Source organism: Uranotaenia lowii, chromosome 3 (genome assembly GCF_029784155.1).
Source record: "Uranotaenia lowii strain MFRU-FL chromosome 3, ASM2978415v1, whole genome shotgun sequence".
Taxonomy (NCBI): Eukaryota; Metazoa; Arthropoda; class Insecta; order Diptera; family Culicidae; genus Uranotaenia; species Uranotaenia lowii.
This window is the reverse complement of record NC_073693.1, coordinates 336,409,767-336,423,104: the sequence shown is the minus strand read 5'-3', so window position 1 is coordinate 336,423,104 and position 13,338 is coordinate 336,409,767.

Genomic DNA, 13,338 nt, shown 5'->3' with positions numbered 1-13,338 from the left:
TTGTTTAAAAATGAAAATTAATTTAATTGTGCAGCCCGAAAACGTCGAGAACAAACGGTACAAAAATTCACACTAATCCACACAAATACACAGAAATCGTCAGAACTCGCCGAGCTGATTCGATAGGTACCTATAAAGAGCCTATCTAAGAGCCATAATTGACGATCTCCCAAATCGACCGATCACTCTATATCTTTATGTAAAAAAGGCAACAAAAAAGTTTAGCGATTCAAAGACCTGTTCAAAGAAGTTAAAAATTGATAAATTTGAAATAAAAATTCAGCATCTCAAGGAGATGAAAGAGGCACATGAGAGAGTTTAAAAAAAACCTATTTAGATTTTGTAACAAAATAAAATACATTCTTAGCCAAATCATATTATGTTTGGCGGCACTTGTCTTTATTGGCAGCTCATAACAAGCTTGTGGCTTTTAAGTGTGTAAGGTTTTGAAATAAAAATTGGAAGAACGTTAAATTAGATACCGAATACGCAGCTATTTCGAATGGGTTTACAATACTGAACTTTTCGAGCTAATATAAATTTTTCTTGCTGGTTAGCAGTAAGCATAATCAGCTATACAAATTTTAAGAACATATCAGCTGTACTTTAATGATTTTCAATATTGTTTTATTCAAAATCAATTTTTACTTGTATCAGAGCAAATTTATTATACCGAATTAAAAAAATCTCATATATCATTCCACAGATCAATCTCATCTTTGATGCTTTTTAGCAGTAGTTTTTTTTTCACTCGATTGAGAAAAATATGAAATTAAACTTAACGTGAATTATGATAGAATAAAATAGTTTTTCTTGGTTTGCATTTAATTTTGGTGAGAGTTGCTCAATTTAAAATAACTTTTTTTTATGTTTTTCATTAATTCCTAATTTGAAAAAAAAAAGTCGCTTACTAGTGAAAATGATTATCTCAAATATTAATACATTATTAGTACATGAGTACAGCTAATTTCATTTGTAGGTACTAACAAGATGTAGGAAGCAATTCCAATGACAAACAAACAGCTGCTAGAGTATTTCTCTATCTCAATTACCTCACCGATCTGGTTACAGTTTGAAATGCCTTTCGAGCCAACCGTTTTGAATTACTTACATCGTGTAACTCAAGAAAATGTTGGAAGACCGGCCTGCCCCAAAGGCACACCGACACGCCCCGATTTCGATTTGTCAAGCAAGAAAGCCGGCCTCTTCTCTTGGCACAGCAAAAATAAAGCCCTTCAATGATGCTTATCTGAATAAAAGTAGATTCACTGCTCCTCCAAGCTTCCCTCTCCATTTCCTTTGGCCTTTTCCAACTACGAGACGGTTCGATTCAAATCATCCAAAGATAGTATCAGAGCTCGATATTTGCACCGATTTCGGAGGAAATGGATTCGTTGCCAGAGACCCGGGAAAGAAATTTATCCCCTCTACCCATCTACCCTTATCCACTCTCGTTTAGACGAGCTATATTGGATTTAGATCATCCCGGAATATTGTTTTAGGTGAAAGGAAATCTACGCATCGCAAATTACCTGAACGGCAGTCGTCGTCGATTGATTGGATGCAGGTCGTCCCTGGCGACTAGAACGATCTCCGGCCAGGTTGATGAACCCAAATTCTGAAAAAAGATTGAAAACACATCTACTTTAGAATATTGTCTACTTGGTATTAAAATACGTGTAATAATTACTTCACTTCAGTAGGAAGGTATCGTTTACAAAAAAAAGTATCTTTATATTTCTATTTACTAGCTGACCCGTTAAACTTCGTTATACCATTAAATTAATAAATCCTTTAAAATGTTTAACTTCATCTACTTATACGTCCTGAGTTTCTTCGTGCTCATGAATCAATTTTAATAAAAATCGTTTTGAAATTCTTCGAGTTGTATCCCATTTTAAGTTGATTTTGTATGAGGACATCCCTTCCATAAAAAGTGAAATTCTAGAAAGTATTATACATACCATCTCTGACCTGAAAACCCCTCAGATACCAAATTTCACTTCATTCCGATCGCCTGTCCTGTAAATAATTGAACATGAGAATCTTGTAAATTTAAAGGTCACAAAACATTGAAAATTCGATTATTACAGCTCCCATCCAGTCCCGTGCGAAGGATCTGTCCATCGGAGGGGAGGGGGGGAGTTCTTTTGAAATTCAAATTTAGCTAGAGATAATAACGATACCAAAATGCACACTAAAGTAGGAAATTGATTCCTAATAAATCCATTATTTTACTCAAGACCATCACACAAACTTGAAAAAATCATAAATTTTACTGAAACGATTCAAAATAAATCAGAATCAAAGTTCCAAATCGAGTTTTTTCCAGTAAGCTTTCTGAAATGTTCTACATATTCTATTTTATTTTTATATGTTTTAAAAGGATTTTCCTTGTCGTTCGCCCTCTGTATCAAGGAATTGATTACATTTCATTTTAATATTCACAATTATTATCCTAGAACTATTAAAAAAAATTTTAAGTATATTTTAGACAAATTTCTCTGTAATATCTTAAAGTTTGAATATTATTGTATTCTGGAACGAATGAAGCACCATGATGCACGCCGAAAATCATCGGCTTTGATGAGTTTTGATTGATTATTTGATTCTGATGCGATTAACTTTGAGTGAAACCCATTAACTGATCTACGAATCTACAGGAATGGAAAAAACTGGTACTGAATTTGTTTATTCAACTTTATTTGATTCAGAAAAAATATTTTAATGATGATGATGAATTATTCAAAAATGTTAAATTCAAAAGTTTTTGAAAATATGGAAATACAAATATTTCTGAACGAAATTTCAAGAAAGGAATTGAATTTATAAAAATTCAAAAAAAAACGTTTAGATTTAAAAAAATATGTCAAATTCAATTTAGTAAAAGCTTTTTAAAAAAAACTCGCAAATTATCTAATATTTTATAGAATTGGAAAAAGTATACAGATAGATAATTTCTAAAACTTTTTCGCTGAAGTCAAAATTACTTGCGGTCTTGGGGAAAGGTGATAACAACCTTTATTTTGATATTTCCTTGATTGACCTTCCCACTCCGATCGCTAAATTTTAAACAAATTGTTTTCGATCGTTTTGATTAATAAATTGATTTCGTTCCCTTGGTTACATATCTTAACCAAAATTCATGATTTTAGATTCATTGTTTAGGATTTTTTTTCAAAATTTTGATTATATAAAATTTAAATCTTATTGACAGAAAACCTCCGAAAAAAGACACCATAGGCACAATTTTCCCGTATGTTTGGATAACGCGCCGCTATTAAGCCTACCCCCATTCTGAAAATTCTCACATACGATGGAACTGGCTGGCGTATAAAAATTATTTTATCAGTTTTGAAATTGTAAAACAAAACTTCTCAATCAAATATAAACATTAGACCGTTGCAAAAAATGACTTTTTGCTCCATATGTTTTTTCGATGCCTTTTGGGTCACCAAGCATCAGTGTGAAATTTGAGTTGATTTGGTTGATTCCTGAGTTAGCGTAACGCGTTTCAATTATGTATAAAAATGTGTATGGAAGAAAAAAAATTTGCACATTAAATCATCCAGAAAACTCACATAAGATTAAAATGAAGGTGGTCTTTAATTTTGGGTTTTGACTTAAGAAAGCTTTATTTTTTGCTTACATGACAAGCAGCTGAGAATTTCATGGAAAAAGTTATAACCATTTCAAAATAAAAAATCTGAATCCATTGAAAAGTATTAAAAAATGGCAGACTTTACTCGCTAGAGCTGTCAATAATTGCATGAAATGTTTTTGCAAAGGCTTTATAAATCATTAAATTCTCTAGCAATGCAAAGCAGTTTGTTCAGATTTTTTATTTCCATCCTACTGTTACACAGCTTTCAAACAAGCAGTTAAAAAACGATATAATTAATTAAATGAGTTATGAAAGCAAAAATTTTATTTATCTAATATTGAATATCTTTTCTGGGGTACAATTTAGGTTGGTGCTTTATTCACATGAAAAGTATTGCAAGAACCAAGGAACATTTTTCATTCAAAGTTATATTTTTTGAAACTTTCAGAACATCTCTGTCGATTTTTGAATGAAAAAATTTGTTTCTCCATACAAATTTCCATACAAAATTAAAACTCGTTGCGCTAATTCAGGACTGGATGGATCGCTTCCAAAATTATTATTATTTTTTCTGGCAGCAAAACCAACCAAATTAAGTTATGGGAGGTGTAAAAAGTTAAGAATTTTAAATTTCCATTCAAAGCTTGCAGCGGTCAAATCTGCCCACTCTTTATAACCCAATGATTGATTAAAATTTCTACAATCAATTGATATGCTTTTTATGAGGTTTTTCAAAAATCTGAAGAAACGTTATCCGAATTTACTAAATGACGTCGGAATACTACCAAATTTTCAAACGATTTGTAGCAAGAAGTTAGCAGGTTCACAATCCCCCGGGAGAACTTATATCGAACAAAATCGATTGCATATGTCGTGCTCTCACTTCCATCTGTACCGTTGAGCCGTCAACACGTACGCCGGAGCATCGTATCGTTGCTGTGTACCTGCAGGAACATTTTACATTATTTATTTTTTCCTTACCTGTATTTCAATCAGCACTTTTCAGTGCTAAAATAATTTTCATTTTCTTTTATTCATATTTTCTCTTTTCTTTCCAGCATGGGGAAGTCATCGGCTGGCTCAAGGGCCGGTAGGAAACGGATTGCCGAACCTAATTCAGGTCCATCGCCCAAAAAAGTTGAAATTTCCAATTCATTCGATGTCCTTCATAACATCGGTGATGAGGAAATATTCATATTTAATTCTGATAAGAGTAATAAGAAACCTTCTTCTTCTTATACTCTTAAAAACGTAAAGATTCCACCAATAACGGTCACGATTCCTAACTTCAATGCCTTTCGAAAAGAAATCGTCACTTCCGTCAAGGATGTGAAGATTTCTTTTCAGATCGGTCGAAGGGGAACTGCTCGTATATTGGCGGAATCTTTTAATGAATTTCAAAAAATTTTAACTTATTTGAATAATAAAAAACACCAATTTTTTACGTACGACACTAGAAGTGATCGTCCTTTTAAAGTTGAACTTCGGGGTCTCACCGGCGATCAGACACCGGATGAGATCACAAATGAATTAAATTCTTTGTTAGGTTTTTCTCCAATTCAAGTAATTCAAATGAGGAAAAGAACCAACACGAATAATACCAGTAGTGTTGGTTTTGCTCCTGAACTTTATTTAATCCATTTTAAAAAGGATCAGGTTAGTAATTTAAAAATTCTGGAAAAGGCTCGTCTTATGTTTCATTGTCGAGTAAAATTTGAACCTTTTCGTAAATCTACTACCAATTTTTTACAAAATATTACGCAATGTCGTCGTTGTCAAGCTTTTTGTCACGGCACTAAAAATTGTAGAATGAATGCCAGATGCATGTTTTGCGGCTCATTCGATCATGAAAAATCTAAATGCCTTTTTGGTGGTGATAAGCCAAAAACAGAATTTTTTAAGTGTGCGAATTGCGCAGGTAATCATTCCTCGAATTCTCTAGACTGTCCCATCAGGGCAAAAATTATTGCTTCTAGGAAAAATCCCAAAGTTTCCAGAAAAGTTTCTTCTCCTCCTTCCTCTTTTTCGTCTTCACACGTCAGGCCGGCAAACAACCTGCCTGTTCGCATTCAGCCTCGGTCTACATTGGAATCACGTCTGGGTAATACCCGAAGTGATTTTAATGTTACCTGTGCTGAATCTGCGCCCCAGACTCGTTGTTTATCGTTCTCAGAGGTGGTTGAAAATGGGTTTCCCTCTTCAGGTTTAACTAATAAAAATGGGAAAAAACCAAGTCTCAACGTTCATGCGAAGGCTTGGGAAAATCCCCGAAATTCAAATACTTGTTCTTCTCCTTCATTTTCTGATCCTAACAATTTTGTTGATTTGGGTGAGATAACTGAGGAAAAATTAAAATTTTTGCGTCAAAATTTAATGGAAATGATGCAACTTATGTTGAAAGCAAATTCAATGTTTGAAGCTTTTCAAACTTCTTTTAATTATGCTAACAAAATTATTATGACTTTACGATTCCCTCATGGATCCAAATAGATGTTTAAATATTATGAATTGGAACGCTAGATCTTTGCTGGCTAACCAAGATGAATTCTTTTTTTTTTTTGAAAACTCAAAACATACATATTGCTGCCATCACTGAAACTTTTTTAAAGCCAGACAATAACTTGAAAAGCAATGCTTTCTTTAAAATTTTACGGAATGATCGACTTGATCGACAAGGTGGGGGTGTAGCTATTGTCATCAATAGTCGTCTCAAATTTAGACTTCTTCCTTCTTTCAATACAAAAGTCTTAGAAACAATTGGTATTGAATTAGAAACTTCTATGGGGAAAATTATAATTGTTGCCGCATACTTGCCTTTTCAATGCAGCGGTGAACAGAAAAATTTTTTGAAGGGAGATTTACAAAAACTCACCAGGAATAAATCTAAATTTTTTATTATTGGTGACTTTAATGCAAAACACCGATCTTGGAATAATGTTTCATCAAATTCTAATGGGAATATTTTGTTAATGATTGCTCTGCAGGTTATTATACTGTTGAATATCCTAATGGGCATACTTGTTTTTCTTCAATTACAAATCCCTCCACAATTGATTTGGTTCTAACGGATTTAGGCGAGCATTGTAGTCAATTAGTTACTCATGCGGACCTCGATTCAGACCACCTTCCAGTAACTTTCTCTTTATCCCAAAGTCCCATTGAAAACCCTTTAAAATCAACTTTTAATTTTCAAAAGGCTAACTGGGAGCGATATATGAATTTTATTGAACGTAATTTAGATGTAAACGTTCCACTGAATTCAATAGAAGATATTGATTTGGCTATAGAAAATTTGACAACTTCAATAGTCAATGCTAAAGCCGCTTCAATACCTCAGCGGGGTTGGATGCAACATTTAGATAACAACACATTGATTCAATTTTTAATTTAATGTAATGAGATAAAGATATCTTTCAATGATTACAACATGATGATGACATAATTTCTAGCATCCTGAGATAGTTTTTTAAAGTTTTTGATTTTCATATAAAATTTAAAAAATCTAACAATAAATGTATAATTTTTAACATTTTTCGATGCCGTAAAAAACTATACCCAGTATGAAGGATTGGCTTGATAATATCACCTACAAACTTTATACTGGTTTCCTCATCCTATACCAACACTGTTGATGTAAAAATAATTTTCGAAAAATCACTCAATTTTTTTAAATAAATATTTTAATAATTCAGTTACTAGTGTGGGGTAAAATGCAACAAAATGAAAATCAAAGAAACACCTTGTAAATCTCATATCCAAATGCTGGAATATGATTGTTTTGCATCACACGTTTGTCAACACTGAAATTTCTTTCATCCAAACATTTTTTTTAATGATTTCGGCTTTTTCAATTTTTAGTACTATTGTTTTACCCCTAAATGTATGCAGCACCCTTATTTTCAGAAAAAATGTGAAAATAAGTTTTCACAAAACAAAAAATCACAGCAAATGATGTTTTCATGCGTAATGATCTTGAATTCATCGCAAATTTATCAAAAACTATACATTTTCATACGTTTTCATAAGATTTCTTATCAAAAACATAGTTTGTTGCAAGTTACCCCATTTTCGGAGGAGGATGAAAATCGCATGTTTTTAGAAAATTAAAAATAACTGAAGGAACCAATAATTTTTCTGACTACGCCAATTTAATGTCCCGTCAAGCTTGAAACTTTTAATGCATAAGAGGTCTGATTAACTGTGAACATAAAGTTTTTAGAAGCCAATGAAATTGAAAATTGTTGCATGTTGCCCCAGTTGACGGTACCTAAAGTTAAACATAAATTTAATCAACCTTTAATTGATGATGATCTTCAGTTTTTGATACGACTGAAAAACATTCGTCGACGCCAATATCAACGTACTAGGGATCCTTATTTAAAATTTATTTATTGCGACCTTCAAAAAGAGATCAAACGTCGTTTAAATTTCATTCGTAATGAAAATTTTGCTAAAGCAGTAGAGGACATAAAACCCTACTCAAAGCCATTTTGGAAATTAACTAAAATTCTGAAAAAGCCCCAGAAGCCAATTCCTACTTTGAAAGATGGGGATAAACTTCTTTTAACTAATTCAGAAAAAGCTCAAAAATTAGCCCAACAATTTGAGTCTGCTCATGATTTTAATTTAAACGTTGTTAGTCCTATTGACGCTCAAATTTCCCTAGAATTTGATGACATTCTTTCAAAGCAAAATGTGTTTGAAAGTTCTTGTGAGACAAATATTGATGAACTTAAATTGATTTTCAAAAAATTTAAAAATATGAAAGCTCCGGGGGAAGATGGGATTTTCTATATTCTTATTAAAAAGTTGCCTGAAAGCACTTTAAATTTTTTAGTTAAAATCTTCAACAAATGTTTTCACTTGGCTTATTTTCCCAATAAATGGAAAAATGCCAAAGTAACTCCAATTTTGAAACCTGGAAAAAGTGCTTCAGAGCCTTCAAGTTATCGACCAATTAGTTTGCTTCCTTCTTTAAGTAAACTATTTGAGAGAGTTATTTTGAATAGAATGATGATTCACATCAATCAGAATTCTATTTTCCCTGATGAACAATTTGGTTTTCGTCATGGACATTCTACTACACATCAACTTTTGAGTGTAACTAATATGATTAACGCTAGCAAATCTGAGGGTTATTCAACTGGTGTTGCTCTTCTTGATATTGAAAAAGCTTTTGACAGTGTTTGGCACAAAGGTTTAGTAGCTAAATTAGCTCGATTTGATTTTCCTGTATATCTCACCAAAATTATTCAAAATTATTTGACTAGCCGAACCTTACAAGTAAGCTATCAAAATTCATGCTCTGAAAGGACTCCCATTAGAGCTGGAGTCCCTCAGGGCAGTATACTTGGGCCAATTTTATACAATATTTTTACTTCTGATCTTCCTGATGTACCAGAAGGAAAAGGTAGAAGATTATTTGCTGATGATACTTTGCTTTCAGCCAAAGATCGAAATTTACGGGTGGTATGCAGTAGATTGCAACAAAATTTAAATTCCTTTTTGAATTACTTGAAAATGTGGAAAATTTCTCCTAACGCTTCCAAAACTCAACTTATTTTATTTCCCCATAAGCCAAGAGCAAATTTTTTAAAACCTAATGAAAATCATTCCATAACTTTTAATGGGGTTTCATTAGAATGGTCTGATCACGTGAAGTACTTGGGACTCACACTTGATCGGAATCTTACTTTTAAAAATCACATTGAAGATATTCAATCTAAATGTAATAAATACACTAAATCTCTTTATTCTCTCATCAACAGGAAATCCAGGTTGTGTCTGCGAAACAAGATGTTGATCTACAAACAGGTCTTTCGACCAGCGATAATGTATGCAGTTCCGATTTGGTCTAGCTGCTGCACGACGAGGAAGAAAGCCATCCAGAGGATTCAGAACAAGGTTCTGAAAATGATTTTGCGGCTTCCACTTTGGCACAGCACCGAAGATCTTCATCGGATTGCAGGCATAGAATCGATCGGAGAGATGGCCAACAAAATCATCTCCAACTTCAGAGGCAAATCGATGCAGTCTTCCATCGCAGAGATTCGTTCTCTTTACAATTAAGTTAGTTTTTAGGATTTAGGATTAAGTTTATACATCTTTTTTTTTTGCTTAACAGGATATTCTCCTATAAATCAAATTATTTATTGCTAAAGCAAATTTAAATCAAATGAACAATGTTTAATATTAACTGTATCAAAGAGTTGAACTGATCATAATTGATCTGAACACTTTAATTTAACTTTAATAATGTAACTTAAATGTAATGATTAAAAGACTAATAAAGACATATTAAAAAAAAAAAAAAAAAAATATGTCGTGCTATCAAAATCTGCTTTCCTTTAGCAAACTGAAGGAATCACCTGCATGGCTACGTAAGGTGGTTTGTGCTGATACGTAAAAATATTTTAACAAAATTCATAGCTTAGTCTTTGTTTTCATAATTTTGATTGTTTTTCAGCTTTTCAAAGTTACTGAGCCCTATATCATGCATCAAAATATTATGCAAAGGAAAATTAAAAAATAGAAGTTTTTTTCCAGACGAAATTTTATAGATTCAGAAACTAAAATAAATTTCTTAAACAATGATTCTAAAATCATGAAAATCCGTTAACACAGGAATGAGCAACCCGCGGCCCGCGAAGCTTTTTTCAAATTTTTATGTCTTAGCTTTTTTCTAGAATTGTTAGGAAAATTTATATGACTTGACCAAAAATGCACTTGTTTGCATTTGCCCCACAATCATTCAGATTGTTAACTTTTTTCTGGCATTTTAAGCATTTATTATGTTTTGTTCAAGGCATTAATGCAATATTCTTAATTGGCATAACGTAATATTGGAGTCTGTTTGGGCAGACCATTTCGGATGGTAAAAAATACCAATCTCGTCGACGTTCAAAATAGAAAGAGGCATTTCATTTTATTCATGCCAAATATTATAGTTTTTGGCGCCCTCTTCATATTATTTCATAAATTATGATAAAATGGCAACACTATACAATGAAATTATAGTAAAATATCGAGGGATTTTGAAGAACTTTCAAAATTATTTGAATTCATGGTGAGCAATGTACGAGATTGGTCATTTTATTTTTCATTCAGGATTCATTTTTCTTAATTTTAACTCCTACCTCTTCTGAAAGCAAAACCCATTAAAGTGAGTGGGGAGAGAAGACAAAAATCATGATCAAAGGAATTCCGATGTCCGTTAGTGAAGTCATTATTTTAGTTTCAATCGAAAATAATGTTGTTTGATAAAAATATGCTCAGCTGATAGTTTTTTTTAACTATTCTATCCAATTTGGCAAAAAGGCTTGTTCTGTTAGCGTTCAAATATGTACTGGCAAACAATTTAAAATCAACCTTGTGAAAATTTGTTTATTTCTTAATATTGACGAAAATAACGAAAGTTTAATAGTAAATACCGAGTGAGCGATTTTAGACTTTTTATCAACATGAATCAGCCGGCATCAAAGTTACCGACAAAAAAATTTTGTTTTTTTTTAATAAAAAACAATATCTGAAATTCTGTAAGACCCAAGAGGTCTTTGACGATTATCTGTGATGCCTTTTTCAGAAATTTGACATAACATTTATAACAAAAATTGATAAATTAAGTCATTTCACTTATCATTTGCATTCCATACTACCAAAGTCATAATATAGCTTGAGAAATCCTATTCCAATGATGTTGAATATAATTTAAAAATATAAAATTCTGGATAAAAATTCTAGAATTAAGCATATATATTAAGCATAAGAGTTGAAAGTTGCCTAAAATATGTGAAGTAGTGCATTTTTCTGTGATTTCGACAACCTTGCTCAATCTTTCAATGCAATGATCCAATACAGAACATCAATTTAGAAACGCAGCTTTTACAGTTGGAGAAAAAATATCAAGGCTTTGAGAACAAGTTTTAATTGTTTAAAAAAATCATAGAAAGTCAATTAGAGATGCAACGTCCAACGCTATAAAGACGGTGATTTCTTAGAATATTTATTTTTCACACTCTTAGTTATCACTGTGCTAAGCTTCAGAAGATTTTTATATAGAAGTGATGAAGAATAGTACCATCGGTTTTAACAAAAATGTTGTAGGAACGAATGTTCGTCAAGAAGTACGATTAAAAAAATGAGAGAATTTAAACATGACAAAGATTTAGTTACCTTTTCAATATCGGGTACTTGAAAAGTCTCAATTTCTCTTTTTAAGCACGTGAATTCGTTTTATCTTTTCTTTTTCAGATTTGATTTGCCAAAAATTTGTAGTTATAAAAAATGACGTGAAGCTCTGCTAATTATTGAAAAAAATGTTATTTTAAGTGCGGGACAAGATTTCAAAAGGTTCAAAAGGTTACTCACCTCTGCGTTAACATATGTCATCAGGGGATCGCGCGCAAACTCTCGGGTCATATTGACCCGAACGACAAATGTGTAACTTTTTTTCGGCATGCCAGTTGGGTTTTTCAAAAGGTTATGTAACTCGTGGTTTTAGTAGGATGTTCCAAATTTCATATTTTCCATTTTTTTTTTTCCAAAAGAGTTATGACGATTTTAACGTTTGCTCATATTGACCCGAACGGCGAGGGTAGTTTAAACATTTTAAAGTTATGTCAGAAAAGTGCCGAATTTTTCTTAATACTTTTTACCTATTTTCAAAAGTTTTAGCCACCAATCAAAACTAGCTCGAAAATTCTTTGCAGCTCAGGAAAATGTAAAATTTGTGACCTAGTGTAATTTATCAAAACTCATTTGAATAGAGAGTTGAGCATTTCTGACTACAAAAATCACAAAATAAAATTGAGGCCGAAATTGGTTTTTAGAAGAATATTTCATATCAGCATAGAAGATGTATTGATATATCCGATTTCTTTTTTGTTAAAGTGATTAGAAAAAAAGTCTTGGCTAAACTTGTTTAAATGCACTTTTTAATAAAATCCAATATTAAAAAAGAGTTTTTGTGTGTCAAGCTTTGAGTTTCAATATAAAAGGTTAGTCAAATTACAATTCGAACTGCAGTTTTAAAATTAGTTTCAGTTCGTGATCGTCATGTAGTGTCGTAAAATAAAATAACGAAGAGCGATAATAGGATTTAATAGCGCAGGCGGAGTCAATTTTCTGACATGTTTGTTTACGCTTATTTTTAGAGAACTTTAAAGACCAAGTAATTTCACGTTTCTACGGTAAATTCATTTCTTGAACTGAAATTTTTCTTGGAAAAAATCGCCATGAGACTGGAGGGAGGGGGGAAGGGGGGATTTAAACCACTGAAACTCCTCCCGTTCGCACGGCCATCGTTTTATTCGCAAACCAGACCTTTATTTTTCACATTGCACATATTCTTTTTTTTTTTGTTTTTCCAGTCAACTAAGAGAATATTAATTGTGGGCGAATCAATTTGTTGGATGCAATGGAAAAAATACAAAAAAAAAACTGTTTTTTTAGATTACACCAACAGTCTTCTAAAGGTCCAATAAAAACACTTTAAAAGCCCCAGCCAGATAAGAAAAACTTTTCACTTGTTAAAGTTGCACCCATCCATCCATCAGTAGTGGCATCAAACGACTACATACACAGACGGATACGTGATATGCAAATTTGCACGCTGCCGGGTGACGAAGGTGGTGCAGTCTTCTAACTAGCAAATTGTGAGAATTTTGCTACCGAACGAAGTTCACCCTGCATCCGCCAGCATGTTTGCACCCAAGCAGCAGCAGCATACACAACAA